The sequence below is a fragment of the Mus caroli genome, unplaced genomic scaffold, assembly GCF_978045245.1.
Source record: "Mus caroli unplaced genomic scaffold, Mus_caroli_1 scaffold_16, whole genome shotgun sequence".
Classification (NCBI taxonomy): domain Eukaryota; kingdom Metazoa; phylum Chordata; class Mammalia; order Rodentia; family Muridae; genus Mus; species Mus caroli.
In genome coordinates, this window is record NW_028227271.1 from 75,948,590 (window position 1) to 75,963,681 (window position 15,092).

The 15,092-nt window shown below is 41.2% G+C and overlaps 1 long non-coding RNA gene across 1 annotated transcript in view; it reads right to left on the reverse strand.

Moving 5' to 3' along the window:
* The window catches only part of LOC147000799 (uncharacterized), a 117,928-nt gene extending 111,038 nt beyond the window's left edge, over positions 1-6,890 (reverse strand). The window contains exons 1-2 of the long non-coding RNA XR_015045643.1: positions 6,832-6,890; positions 6,697-6,747 (exon numbers count right to left, since the gene is read on the reverse strand). This is a non-coding gene — a long non-coding RNA (uncharacterized LOC147000799). The remainder of the gene's footprint in view (positions 1-6,696; positions 6,748-6,831) is intronic.
* Between the last annotated feature and the right edge of the window lie 8,202 nt (positions 6,891-15,092).

Below are 15,092 nucleotides of genomic sequence, written 5' to 3' on the forward strand. Positions count from 1 at the left end.
AAGATTCCCTAGATATGTTAATTGAGTGAATGAATGAATGAGTGGATGAACAAACAAATGAATGAGCAACAAACCCACAAATGAGTGTGATAATCTATCAATTGTCACTACTATGATAGTAAACATACCAAGGACAGAATTCCCCCAAGATGGATTCCTCTTTTTTGTTTTCAGCTAACCCAGTCAACAAGTCAAAATAAAGAAAAGTTGAAATTTTTTCCTTTGATTTTTTTTTGAAGCTCACTATCAAACCATCTTATTCCAGTTCAAAGGACTCCCCTGGGAAACCCCTATCAGATCAATTTACATCCTGGAGCATCTATAACTTTAAAAAATTAAATATTAACTGTTTTTTTATTTATAGAACCAATATTTATTCTCTATAAACATGTTGCTATGCCTTTTAGGTGCTTTATTAGTATAATGTGACAAACAAAATGAAGTGATTGTTACTCTCATGTCTACATTTTACCTGATGCACACTAAATATGCCAAAGTGAAATCACACGGTTGGCTCACAGCACCACTAGGATTTGGACCCAGGGTGTCTGATTCTAAAGTTCATGCTCTTTAACATCTGTCAACAACACCTTTAAAAACGTTACTAGATAAATCAAATTCTCTGATCATTTAAGGTAGAAGGAAATAACAAAAACAGACCCAAAAGCACAGACCCGTGCTTTCGTCTCCAGTTATTTATCTGATGCTTGAGGGTGTATATACCTGTAATGGCATTTTTATTAGGGGACATTTAAAATGACTCCACAGAGAATGTCTTTTATCACAGCGGCATCTCGGTTTGGCATTGCTTCCAGTTTCTCTGATGAAGAGGTTTCATGTGAGATTTCTTTGCAGTAACTGTGTGTGTGTGTGTGTGTGTGTGTGTGTGTGTGTGTGTGCCTGTCTGTCTGTCTTTCTGTATGTATGTCTGTGTGTGTGTGTGTCTGTGTGTGTGTGTGTAACTGTGTGCCTGTGTGTGTGGTTTTCCACTGTGTCCAACCATTCCGGTGGCAGCATATGGTTAGTTTTGTTAATTGGACTTTCTGTTATGCTGTGTCTGCAAAGCCTCTTGCAATTTATTTTTGAATGTTTGTCATGCTCTGGCAGTCTGCTCTGCGATGCCTGTGTTTGTTTTGTGACCCATGACTGTAGCATGCTTCCCAAACTGTATTGCAGCAGATACTTTGAAGATGCCCCACCACGTGCTGGCTTTGTATTACACTGTAATTCCTGCTTTTTCCCCAACCAGACACCAGAGTTAATATGGGAAAGAGTAGACAATGGGAAGGGTCTTATTTTAGCCAATTCAAGGAAATGGACTAGATGAAAGCTATTGTGTTTATGGAAGGTGAAATGTTGGAGGATTTGTGTAGCATGAAGCATGTATGAAAGTTTATAATATGACAAGTACAGGTTATGATCAAGGATCAGATGATGTAATGAATGACTATAGAGAAGCCAAAAAGAATGGAACTGAGTCCAGATTCCTAAATACAACTTAACTGAGTTCAACAGGGTGAGTGCAATACTCACCAGACAAGTGACACCAGACAAGGTCATTACCACTCTCTGTGGTTCTGTTTTCTGCTCTCTTCAGTGTGAGTGATAATGATGTCTGTATCTATTTCAGAACTAGTGAGAGATAAATTAGCTATTGTTGATAAGGAATATAGACTAGTAGGCATAATACCACTCCTTTGTGGAAGACCAGGGGAACAATTTGAGTGATTAAATTTGGCAAGAAGTAAATTCTTGACCAAGTTGCTATTTGCTTAAGATCAACTTCTTAGAAATTTATGTGAAATGGCAATTGTGCAATTATGTTATACAGAGAAGAAAGATAGACAGAGAGAGAGAGAGAGAGAGAGAGAGAGAGAGAGAGAGAGAGAGAGAGAGACAGGGACAGGGACAGGGACAGGGAGAGAGAGTTCTTAAAGCAATGTCATCACTAGAGACAAGATCCTGTGGTATTTGGTGTATATTATCTGTTGATAAAATGATGACATTTCTGAGAGAAGACCAAGAGCCTCCAAATCCCCACAATAAAAAGGACATAAAACCCATCAAAGATTCTGCAGTCCACTGAGACCTTCAGGCTTCTCATGTAAAATCTTGAAGAGACTTTTTCCTTTCCATTTCTACTTGCAAAAAGTGCAAAATCCATTTGCTTTTCTACCCTACAGTTTGTCATGCACTACTCTAGTTATGAGAGAATTGGGGAAGAAAGGGCAAAGAGGTAATCTAAAGGAATAAATTAACAAAAATTAATTGTATCTTATAGACATCATTATATGAGAACATAATCTCTTAGCCAAAGAACACTTACATCTTTTTCCTTTCAAAACAAAGTTTATAAGGAAATATTTGGCTACCTTTAGTGGAAAACATTAGCCATTTGTTCACAATGTTGAACTCCAGTGAAAGCTAGAACTCTAGGTGAGCCTGACAAACACAGCCCCATTCCTGCCCCAACAAGGACTGCTGTGAAATGCAATACACAGATCTGGGCAAATAGGTGAGAAGGGGTGAGGACAGAGAGATTGGGTACATGACTCAAACTGGTCAGAGGAACAGGTAATTGACAGCTCACTGAGAACTGGAGGAATGAATAGGAATTAACAAGATTAGTGTGGAAGAAGCAAACAGGAAGGAGAGACAGAGACAGAAATGATTGCTGACAGACTGATTGCTGGGGACAGAAGCAGGTTTCATGTACACTATGAAAGCACCCTACAAGTTCGTTACAACCACCCTCCTTAAGAAGTACCTATTGATGTAGCAGAGAATGGCCTAGTTGGTCATCAATGGAAGGAGAGGCCCTTGGTCCTGTGAAGGCTCTATGCCCTAGTGTAGGGAAATTCCAGGGCCAGGAAGTGGGTGTGGTGGGTTGGGGAGCAGGGGGAGGGGGGAGAGGATAGGGGATTTTCGCAGGGCCAACCAGGAAAAGAGACATTTGAAATGTAAATAAATTAAATATCTAATAAAAAATAGAAGCACCCATTGAATTAATCAGTGTTACAGGTGTTTGGATAATCTACAGCAAGGGTACAAAAGGAAGCTGAGGGCTGGAGGATCAGTCAGAGGGGAGCAGTGGGCTCTGACTGTGGAGGAGCAGTGCACAGGGCAGTGGAGGGAAGCAGTGGAGTGATAGTGGGAACTTTCTCTTTGGTGTTTTATAGGGAGGAAGATATTAGGTGTGTAAAAAGTATTGAGAAAAACTAGAAGATATTTAATAAAAAAGCGAAAACAAGTAAGTCTCTGAGGACACAGAAAGTGTGGGAGGGAAGAATCCAGAACTGGGTAGGAATTGATTTGGTAATCGCTTGACTTATCATAGATGTGCACATATCCGTATATGCCCATTCTTGACTTATCACAGATGTGCATATATCTATATATGTCCATTCTTATTCTCATGGGACGTTTGAAATACCCATCATAGAAATGTCTAGAATGTGCTGCACATGGTCAGGAACCAGGTTTCTCTTCCACATTAGTGTCTTCACATAGGCCCATGGTGTATGTTCAGTTTGTGTGGAGTTAGATACTCTGGGAAGACTTTATGTATTTTTAAATATAAGGCAAAATGAAGAGGACCTGGTTCAGGGAAACCAAAACATATTTCAAGGTCAAAATGTGTCAAAAAGCAGTAGCCTACAGGCATCCTTTTATGATTCAAGTGTGGGGACTCTATCAAGTGGCAGCATGGTTAGTATATAATTAATAAGCTACCTTCAGAGCCTTCAACCCTGAATTTGGCTCATTGTTTAAGACCTCCAATTCTCAGTTTCCTAACAAAGAGAAGGAAAGAAAATAGACTTAATGGATGAATACTTTTATGGAGTAGAAGAACCATCTAAAATTGGTACAAATAAAATTGAGAACCAAGGTCTGTATATATCATATCTCTCAGATATTTTCTCTCAGAACAGTGAAACCTAAGAGAAACATACCAAACAGATTCTTACACTTATCTTACTTATTTATACTAACAATACCTTCCAACAATGTGTTTATATTTATTGTTTAAATCTGTACTAAACCTCACACATGCAAGCAATTCTAATAATGCTTTTTTGGCTAGAAATGAAAATGTAGTTAAGGCTGTTGTAGAACATGAATCTCCTAAAACACCTCTTTGGTTGACTCATAGTCTAGCCTTACCTATTATCATACAGACCATAAATAATAGAGAGCTCCTGAATCTACATCTAAAAAAAATTAAATTGCAAAGTCTTCTAAGCATCAATTAGGAGTAAATTTAAAAATGAAAAAACTATAGAGCTCTGAGTCTAGACTTTAAACACCGAGCTATCTAGAGGGAGCCTGCACCTAACAGTACCTGAATGGCCAGGAACCAGAGGTTGGATATCTCAGAGACCTAGAATAGAACCAAACACAACTGGCAAAAAAAAACAATGTTAATAAAATAATTCCTAGTGATATTCTGCTGTCTTCTTCCATTTGGTGTCTAGCCTAATTCTCATCAGGGAGATTTCATCCAGCAATTGATGGGAGCAGATGCCAAACATTAGATGGAGTTCAAGGAATTCTGAGAAAGAAGGGGAGAAAGGATTGTAGGAGCAAGAGGCATTTAGGACACCACAAGAACATGGCCCCCAAAATCAACTAAGCAGAGTCATAGTGTCATGGCATAGACATGAAGAACTATCATGGAACCTGTCTGAGTCTGAGCTATGTCATCTGGGTATGTGTTGTGGTTATGTAGCTTGGTGATCTTGTGGGACTCTTGTCAGTGGAAGTGGGGTTGTCTATGACTCCTTTGCCTGTGCTTGGGACCCTTTTCCTCCTACTGAGTTCCCTCATCCAGCCTTGATATGAGGGTTTGTGCCTATCTTACTGTAACATGTTATGCTGTGCTGTGTTGCTATCCTGGGAATGGCTGCTCCTTTTTGAATGGAAACAAAGGAGTGGATCTGGAGGAGAGGAGAGATTGTGGGAGTTGGGAGGGTCTGCGGGGAGCTGGGAGAAGTTAAGGGAGGGGAAACTGCATTCAGGATGCAATGTATGTAAGAAGAATAAATAAAAAGCGAACAACCCCCACAAATCTATGGGACAAGATACTGGACACTGAAGAAAAGGGATAATAGATGGATAATGAACTATGAAATGTGTGTGTGTGTGTGAGAGAGAGAGAGAGAGAGAGAGAGAGAGAGAAACAGAGACAAAGACAGAAATACAGAGAGAGGAAGAGGAGGAGGAAGGGAAGGAGGAAGAAGAGATATGAAGTTAGGAGAGAATGAAAATGGGGCCCAGGACTTGAAGGAGAACCAGGGGGTAAGAGGTATGACCTAAACACACCCTATTCATATATAAAATTATCAAAGACTATTTTTTAATTCCAAGAACTAAACAAATATATATTTTTAAAAAGGAAAGAGACATATAAAGTACATACATATATTTATTTTTTGTAACATGTTTAAAACATGAAATTACTCATGGTGATAAGACACAGGATAGCAGAATAGTAAATTATTAATCAGAATTTTGTCACTGTGACAAGTACCTGTAGAAAGTGTTTAAGAGTCTTTCTATTCCCATACTAGGCACTGTGGGAGCCATGGTTACTGTGTAGACATGGCCACGTCCAAGAACCACACACACATATAACCAGTCCCACAAATGGCACAGAAATGGTATCAAGAAACCCTGGTCGCAAAGATACGAATCTCTTAAGGGAGTTTACCCCAAGCTCCTGAGGAACATGTGCTTTTCCAAGAAGCACAATAAGAAAGGCCTGAAGAAGATGCAGGCCAACTATGTAAAGGCAGTGAGTGCGTGCGCAGAGGCCATCAAGGCCCTGGTGAAGCCTCAGGCCATCAAGCCCAAGATGCCAAAGGGCCCCAGCCGCAAACTCAGCTCTCTGGCTTTCATCACTCCCCCAAGCTTGGGAAGCAGATTCGAAGCTACAAGGCCAAGGGTCATAGACTCTGCCAACCAAAGCCCAAGGTTCAAAGCTCCAGCTAAGGCCCCAGCTTCAGCTTCAGCCCAGGCTCCCAAAGGTGCCCAGGCCCTTGCGAAGGCCCCATACAAAAGACTCCTGCCAATGTGAATAGAAATAGACTGCCGTGGCACACTCACCTACACTATTTACAGATGACCAGTGTCCTATGCTGGTTTTTTGTTTTTGCTTTTCTTTTTCTTTTTTATTTATTTATTTATTTATTTATTTATTTATTTATTTATTTATTTTTTGAGACACAGTTTCCCTGTATAGCCCTGGCTGTTCTGGAACTCACTCTATAGATCAGGCTGGCCTCAAACTCAGAAATCTGCCTGCTTCTGTCTCCTGAGTGCTGGGATTAAAGTCATGCGCCACCACTGCCCGGCCCTATGCTGTTTTTACAAATAAACTTGAAGGAAGAAAAAAAAGAAAGAGAGAAAGAAAGAAGGGAGGAAGAAGAAGAAGAAGAAGAAGAAGAAGAAGAAGAAGAAGAAGAAGAAGAAGAAGAAGAAGAAGAAGAAGAAGAAGAAGAAGAAGAAGAAGAAGAAAGAGAGAGAGAATTAAGGAAGGAAAGATTTATTTTGGCTTATGGTTTCAGAAATTTCAGTCTACAGTTGGCTGGTTCTCTTGTTTGGGGCCTGAGGCAAAGGTGAACAAGGCAATGAGAACTTGTGGAAGAGAGGACCCACTTACCTAAGTGGAGCCAGAGAAAGGGAATCAACACCTACCACAGCTTGCTTCTTTCTTCCTCCCTCTTCAGTGCTGCTCAGGACCCCAGCCTGTGGGATGGGTTTTGCACGTTCTAGGTGGGGCTTCTTTGACTAGTTAAAGATCCCTTACAGATACATATGAGGGTTACTTACCAATCCCACTGATGCTGCTCAGTATGCTCAAGCTGACAGCTGAGGTCAGCCATCATAATCAGGCATCCTGGTAAACAGTAGTGAGGTAATAATGACCTCTTGACCTGAGTGGGGTTGACATGGTAGTACTGATGATGTCATGACCTAGAGACCACCAAGAGCTACCTCTTCTCAACTCTTCTTTTACTTGATGCTCCTTAAGGGGTGCTTAATTTTCTTAATCACTTCCCTTTCAAATCCAACTGTCAGGAGGAGAAAACTGTACCTTAACTACTGTAAAGCTATCTACTCTATTGGTTGAGTTTTATATTTGTAATACATGCACTTTACTGGCCTGTATTATACCTCAACGAAAACTTATAAAACTAAAAGAAACAATTGACTGCATTTCTCCTTGGCTAGTCTCCTCCTCTTCCCTGATGCCTACTGAGGTCCTACACTGAGCAGCTGGTTTTTGAGCACCAGGACACTGGCTTCCTCCCAGAATTGCCTTCAGAATGTGGTCGCACTGATTCTGTGTCCTCTGGGAAGCAAGCTTTGCTTTCGTCTCTTGAGACTCTCTGTCTCCTTCCTTCGAGAAACTGTGTGACCGTAGGAGGTGTTTCCAGAGCCCCTTGCAGGACAGAAGCAGCACAAACCCTGTGCTGGCTCTCCACATCCCATCCTGTGCTGTGTATGTTGTCCTATGCATCTCTATGTGTGTCACAGAGATACTTTTGTATTTGTGCCTATTTCAGGTGTTTCTGAAATTTTCCAGCTAAAATACCATCACCTGTGTGTCTGAGACAATAACAGACATAGGCACATGCCCACGTGGCTCTTGAAACCTATGCACATCATATTTCTGTAAGCACATTTCTATTACTTCCGTGTCTTAGGGTGATTGTTTTCCTATATGATATTTCAGAATATACTTTTAATTAAAAGCAAAGGAAAAGAAAACAGGTTTTTTTACTTGTTATATTTTATTTGGGGATCAGGAATCTTCTTTCTCTTGTTTGTCCTTCCTCACTATATTTCTCTGTAAAAGAAAAGTTCTTCCATTTTACCAATAAGTCATGATAAAGCTCACATGGGAAGCCCCTTCCCCCTGTGATTGCTTTTAAGTTTACTTTGCTGACACCTACTGGATAAGATCTTTCGTACAAATATGCAACAAAGGCAGGGCATAACAATCCTCTTCCAGCTGTGATGGACCAATATTTGTAAGATGAAATGAACTAGATTGGTTAGATTTAGTTTGTTTGTGTTATCTGAATAGACTGATTTCCTTTCTTCTTTCCTTCTTTTCTTTTTTATAAGAGGGGAAACTATAAAGGCCCCACATTTCAATATCTTTGGCTTGAAAACAACAATATTAACTTTTCTCTAGTCCATTAATGGATGAGAAAATTGGTGTATACTTAACAGGCTGCATCATGCTGTCATCTTCCTGCTGACAGATCTCCCAGTTCAACAAAGCAGATGAGATTAAAAATATTATGTAAATGAATCAGCTGGCTTCTAGTGAGAAGTTAATGTACTCTCCTCAGTCACTGAGAAAAGTGGTTCTAACCCCAGCCAGGCACTTATGAGCCTCAGGAAGCCCAAAACATGTAAGAGGCTTGCCTAAGGTTGATTAGAGGTGATGGCCTTATTACTTATGCGTAACATTGACTAGAGGTGATGGTATTATTACTTAGTTGTAACTCGGATCCCACAGATACTGTATGCCTCTGATGGAACCTAACATTTATCTATCTCAAGCTCTTCATTGTTAGGTTGTGCAAAGGAAGGTTCTGATAATGAGAATGTCATATGCCCAAGTTCTAGTTTTATAACCTAAACCACTGTCCAATAATTCATTCAGTTGTCACTACATCCTTGGTCTTTAAGTGGTGACCTAAATGTTTTCATCTCAATAGAAATTCCTGGAATTATATGAGGGATGAATATCAGTTGTTATTTTAACTCATGGGCTTTTTGTTTTCATCATATGCTCTTCTCTTTCTTCTCTCTCTCTCTCTCTCTCTCTCTCTCTCTCTCTCTCTCTCTGTCTGTGTGTGTGTTCTTTCTCTCTCTGAAGATAGATCGATAGAAAGATAGATAGATAGATAGATAGATAGATAGATAGATAGGAAGAGATGTATATATGTGTGTGTGGTTTTATTGTTATTAATATACTTACCTCCTGATCTCAGTTTTCCCTCTTCTTTCCTCTTAGTCTCTCCCTTTCATGTCCCCTCCTCCCCATTCACACCTCCTCCCCTTATTCTCAGAAAATAAAGGAGGCCAGCAAGGAACAAAAGAATATCAGTCAGCTTTGGCATTGCAAGTTGCAGTAAGACTAGGTGCTTCTTCTATTGAGGGTATACAAGGTAGTCCACTTAGGGGAAAGAAATCCAAAGGCAGGCAATGAAGTCAAAGATAGCCCCTGCTCTTGTTTTTGGAATCCTACGTGAAGCCTAAGCTGCACAACTGTTACATGTATGCAGAGAGCTTACATATGTTCCATGAATACTCTCTGGTAAGAAATTCTGTTTTTATGAGTCCCTGTGGACCCATGTTAGCTGATTCTGTAGATTTTCTCGTAACAACCTTGACCCCTCTGGCTCTTTCTATCCTTCGTCCCCTTCTCCTTTAAGGTTCCTTAATCTCCAGTTAATGCTTGCCTGTGGATCTCTGCATCAGTGTCCATCATTTGTTGTATGAAGCTGCTCTGTTATGCTAGGGTCCTGTATGAAAATACAGAAGAATATCATTAATAGTGTCAGTGGTATGCTACCTCTCATGGCATGGGTCTCAAGCTGGGCCAGTAATTGGTTGGCCTTTCCCTCAAATTCTTCTCCAACTTTTACCCCTGTACACATTGTAAACAGGACAATTTGTGGGTCTAAGTTTTTGTGGCTGACTTGGTGCCCCAATCCCTCCATAAGACATCTTGCCTAGTTACAGGAGATGGCCAGTTTGGGCTCTGTATCCCCCATTGCTAGGATTAACTCACAGTTTTTACTAATGGCAGAGCACATGATCTGGTGACAAATTTGGTAAATATACATGGAAATTTAATAATGTTTTATAAATTACACATATATTTATTACATATATGTATAATTTATTACTGCAAGTTATCCAATATGGAACAATTTCTTTATATGGTGTCTATAGCTGCTGTGGCTCTGAAATCATACACAGTTTGTCTAGAACCTATTTCCAGGTTCCGCAAAGCTAAAGTAAATATCCTGCCTCAGGCTGTAGTATTATTGACCTCATTGAGGTTCAACTTGGGGAGCATCAGTGTCCAAGTTCTCTTGGGTTGACAGACTCATTTTTTCATTGCTCAGAACAGGGTCTTCTTTTTGAGAGTTGTGTGCCCATCAGAGATTGACACAACATCCAACATTATGAAGTCCCTGCCCCATGAACATTCCAGAATGGCATTCCTGCCCCCTGAGCATCCCAGCATGGTACTCCTGCCCCATGAGGATCCCAGCATGGGACTCCTGCCCCATGAGCATACCATCATGGCACTCCTGTCCCATGAGCATCCTAGCATGCGACTCCTACCCCATGAGCATCCCTGCATTGTGCTCATCTCATGCCATTCACCTTGGTCCAAGCCATCAAGGAAGAGATTCTCAGTCTAGACAGTGTCCTGCCTTTGTAGATCACAACCATATTCTGGGATCCACATAACCACATAATGTCATTGCTAAATTCTACATTCGAGTACATGACTGATCACACTCCCATGAAAACCATGGGCTGGGGACAGTCAAGATCACCTTTGACACTTCCCTTCACAATACAGCTCCAGAAATACCAAACTCATTTTCATTTGAAAAACGTAATTTTGCCTTGGAAAGGCTGTGTACACATTAAATGACAACTTTTAAGTGAGCCTGGGTCCTTTCCAAAAATGAAACAGTTCCAGTGAAAGGCCTGAGATCTGAGATGGAGGAAACGCCTGTTGATCATCAAAAACTGCAGAAGAAGCTGAAGCTGTAGTCAAAGTGATGCAGTGTCTTACCAAAGCCCTGCCGTTTCATCCTTAGCCTACTGTAAAAACAATACTTCTTGAATTATATCTGCCCTTCAGGAACAGAATACGTACACTCCACACAGCAACCAATCTCAGCGAAGTTACAAGATAGTCAAAGAAGATAGAAATGGGGCTGGGGGGTTGGATCAGTGACAGAGAATTGTGTACACGCATGTGACCCTAGGTTCCATCCTCAGTACAGTGAATAGAAAAATCATAAAAGAATCAAATAGACATTTTACACCAGCCTTCCTGCCCGACAGCTATTTTAGATTTTTAAACCATACTTTCCAGAAACCACAGTCAGAAATATTCATTGCTGAAGTTGTCACATCTTTCAACACCTATGTCAATGGCCTTGAGTGCATTTTAAAAACAGCACTCACTTGAAAAGTTCCCACAACAATCCAGGCGCTTACAATCCTGTCGACTTATTTGTCCTCCATTAATTCTTGAAATCCGTGGCCATGGATTTGAGCAGAACTACAAACAATGCTGAAACAAACGTTAGGGATGTTTTATTAACATGAATAAGCAATGCTAAATCATTTCTTATATTTAGAGAGCTGGGCTTCGATGACACGTGAGAGACGTTTTTATGGATTTAAAGGTGAGTTGCAGCCAACTTAACATCAACTCATCAATGCAAGAACATTGCCAGTTTGATAATGAATGCTACAGAGACAGATTTAATCTTCAATGTAACCTTGCAAGCCACAGTATTACCCTTACATATAGATGAGGTAACTTAGGCAACTAGCCCAAGGTAGCTTTAAGTGGATAAAGGAATATATGTATAGATTTATCCTTGGTTTTTAAACACTGCTGCACCGGGGTTCTTTGGTGAGGGGAAGTCACTAGGTAGGCTCCTGGCTATTAAGATACACAGATTCTTGAGCCTGGCATATACAAGACCCAGACAACTGTTGATAGCTGCTCTTATAGAAGCCTTTCCTATTTTCATGCAAAGAGAAATCTTCCAATATGTTACCGAAACATGCCATCCTGTAGCTCAGTTCTCCTTCCAGCTCTCCAGTTCATATTTTTTTTATCATAACTAAATTCTAGTCTATTAGTCACATCTTTCAGGCCACCTTTCTCACATGGGGGTATGCACAGAGCCAGACTGGAAGAGGGCCTTTTTTTATGTAATTATCCAAAGAAAGATACATTCTACTCAAGGTTCTGGAAACTGAATATCCTGTACTCCTGAATCAATTAAAGAAGGAGAAAGGCAGAGAGGGAGAGAAGAGGAGTGGTAGAAGAAGAGAAGAGATAAAAGATGCATGCAGCACCCATTTTAAGTAAATTAGTTGAGTCTTGGCATGATATTTGAACCCCAAATTCCTTTGAATTGTGAGTTTTTTAAAAGGAGTTATAAATTTTAAAAAAGCTGAGGTTGCTTAAGTGACCACACTCAGCCTTGTGGGTTTTGAAAGTCCAGCCACATTAAAGGCAGAAAAGTTATCTACTGATGGCAATCAAACTAAAATTCATTAAGAAAATGAGTCATGAGTGCATTTTCCATTTCAGTGTGCTTGTAAATGATTTCTACTACAAATCCTCTTTTATTTCCCTCTATCAACCTTTATTGAAATCTATGGAGCTGAAAGAAAACCTAAGGGTAAGAAAGAGGCTATGGATTATTATTCAGAAAACATCTAAGATCAAAGCAATGGAGAGCCCATATTAGCATAAAATTCTCAGCAGAACATTCTGTGTTTACCAAAATGCATGCATGGTGATGTCAACTAATTTGTACTTAATCCATTGTTGGAATAATTTATTTATGAAAGTTAACTCGGATAGCATTGCAATCAGTGCAAGAATGGAGCAGAGCAGGGACATAAATCGTTTAAATAAGAAATAAGACCATCACTTCACACTTAAACCGTGTTAGACCTGTGTGTCATCACCCTATAAAGAAAGGGAATACTGAAGCTCTTGCCAACAAATATCACCAAGAGTGTCAAGGGTAGAGGCTTTAGCCATGGGGAATTTATTTTGTACTGAGCAATTGCTGCCTTCAAACATGCTCTGTCTGTTTTGATCTCCCTACCTTTCAGAAATGCTCACAAGGGATGCTAATGTTATCTACCCACATTTTAGACTGACTCGTTCCAGATGTCCTCACTTGCAGACAGACCACTCATACTCCTAAGAATGGTGTTTAGTAAGATGGAACTTGTATGAGCAGCAGTTGTTCATCTCTGCCTGGGACTCAATGAGAGATTAATTTCTGCAGTCAGAGTTTAACAAAGTCATGTACAGTACAGTAGAAGCCTCACTTGCAAACAATTTTGACGGTAAGAAATTAAAATAGCTCTATATTCATAATTTCCCTCTAGCCATTTTTTTGTTCATAATATTTTGAAATTCGTTTTTGTTTTATGTGTATGAGTATTCTACCTGCAAGTATGTACGTGCACTGGATGCATACTTGGCGCTCAAGGATGTCAGAAGAGAGCATTTCATCTGTGAAACTGGAACTACAGTGTCTCTGAGACAGAATTGGGTTCTAGGACCCAAAAGTGGGTTCTCTGCTAGAGCAACAAGGTTCCTAACGGCTGAGCCATCTCTCCAGCCCTTCTGGCCAAATACTGGTTTATTTAGAACAGAATCAGACAAGAAAGAGCGTTGCATTGGATCCTTGAGTCTTGAAGGAAAGCTAGATGTACTGTCAATCATTAGGTTGGTGCTGAGTCACTAGAATTAATACTGAAGCATCCCTTTGTTGTTAGAGCAGGCCGACCCCTCTGTCCACTTGCCTGCACTGAGCAAAGAAACCAGGACCACTCTTGTATAGGCCTTCTCCTCTCCTGTTCAGTAGAGTGTCTTCCCTTCCGAATTCCATGTGAAGGGAGTTAGTCAGCTTCCTGTCCTCACATTCTATGGTTTCCTTACCCCAGGAAGCTACGTTACCATGTGGGTTCCTTCAGGATGGCCCGAGCCCACCCTTCTATCATGAGACATAATATGGTAGCCACACACATAACATTGAAATCTCAGCTTTACATCTGTTAAACAACTGACCTCAGAAAGTCCTAAATATATACACAATAGAGAATTTTTAAATCTAATATTATATAAAATCACAAAGTGTAGGGTAGGGTTAAGGGGGTCCCGCGTCTGCTCTGCCACAGGGCTCAGCCGCTCGTGGGAAGTTTAACTCTGCTTACCTGAAGCTGTCACTGGGCGGGTGTCGGGCAATAAGGGAAGTTGTGGGATACCCCTCCGCGGGTGGAGCACTGCCTGAGATGCAGGACAGCTGGAGCTGGCTTGTGGGTTCCTAGTCCTGCAAGGGGGTGGGGGACTGTGTGGTTCTCGGGCTCTTGGACAACCAGGTGCTGCTGGGAACTGTGGAAGAGCTGAGAACAGAGTGGGGGCCCTCAGGCTGGATCTAGCCCGGGGCCAGGGGCAAAAAGAGGGGTAGCTCCAGCTGGTCCCACAGGGGGAATTCTTTGCCTTGTAGGCAGTGGTCTTGGGCTTGACTTGCCTTGGTGGCAGTTGTGACTGCGGGCGCAGAGAGGCCTTCTGTGGGAGAGTAGACAGCAGCTGTAAGAGAAGGCCTTCTCCAGGGCTTACCATGGCAGATCCTGATGAAAAGAGACAGTCCAAGGTTTTAAGACATTTATTGTCATGGCAGAAAGTGGATGAGTAAAATCATACCCCACTTCTCATGGCGGGTCTGAGGTCAAATACCTTTTGCAGGGAGTGTCTGGAAAGGGGAGTTTATTGGCTAAGCCTCCAGGCCTTTAGGTACCTCACTAAAATGGAGATCTATCTTGATATTTATACCCACAGGTCACGTCCTCTACCTGTGGAGTGGCTTGGGGCACTGCCCTTATGTGATTGAAGGCCACAAATCTATGGAGGGATGCAGCCAGTGACAGGAGCCTACCGTGCCCGGGAATCAGGTGAAATGCCTAACTGTTCCTTTAGGGTCACCTGGGTTCCTACCCTTAGCTCAACCAGGAACCAGACTGCCATTCAGGGTTCTACAACAAAACATATCAATGTTCATGCATGTAATACAGATTCAGTGGAATCTCAGGATTCTCTTTTTCAAGGCACTCTCAGTATTTTCCACTGTGATGCTCCTCACTACAACCCCTGGCTCAATATCTCCCTCCCATCAGGGACTTGCTCGTTCATCAAGGCACTACTTCCCTCACATGTTGAATATCAAAAGATAAGTTGAGTTACCTCTCAGCAAATCCTGTACTTGGCAAAAATAGGT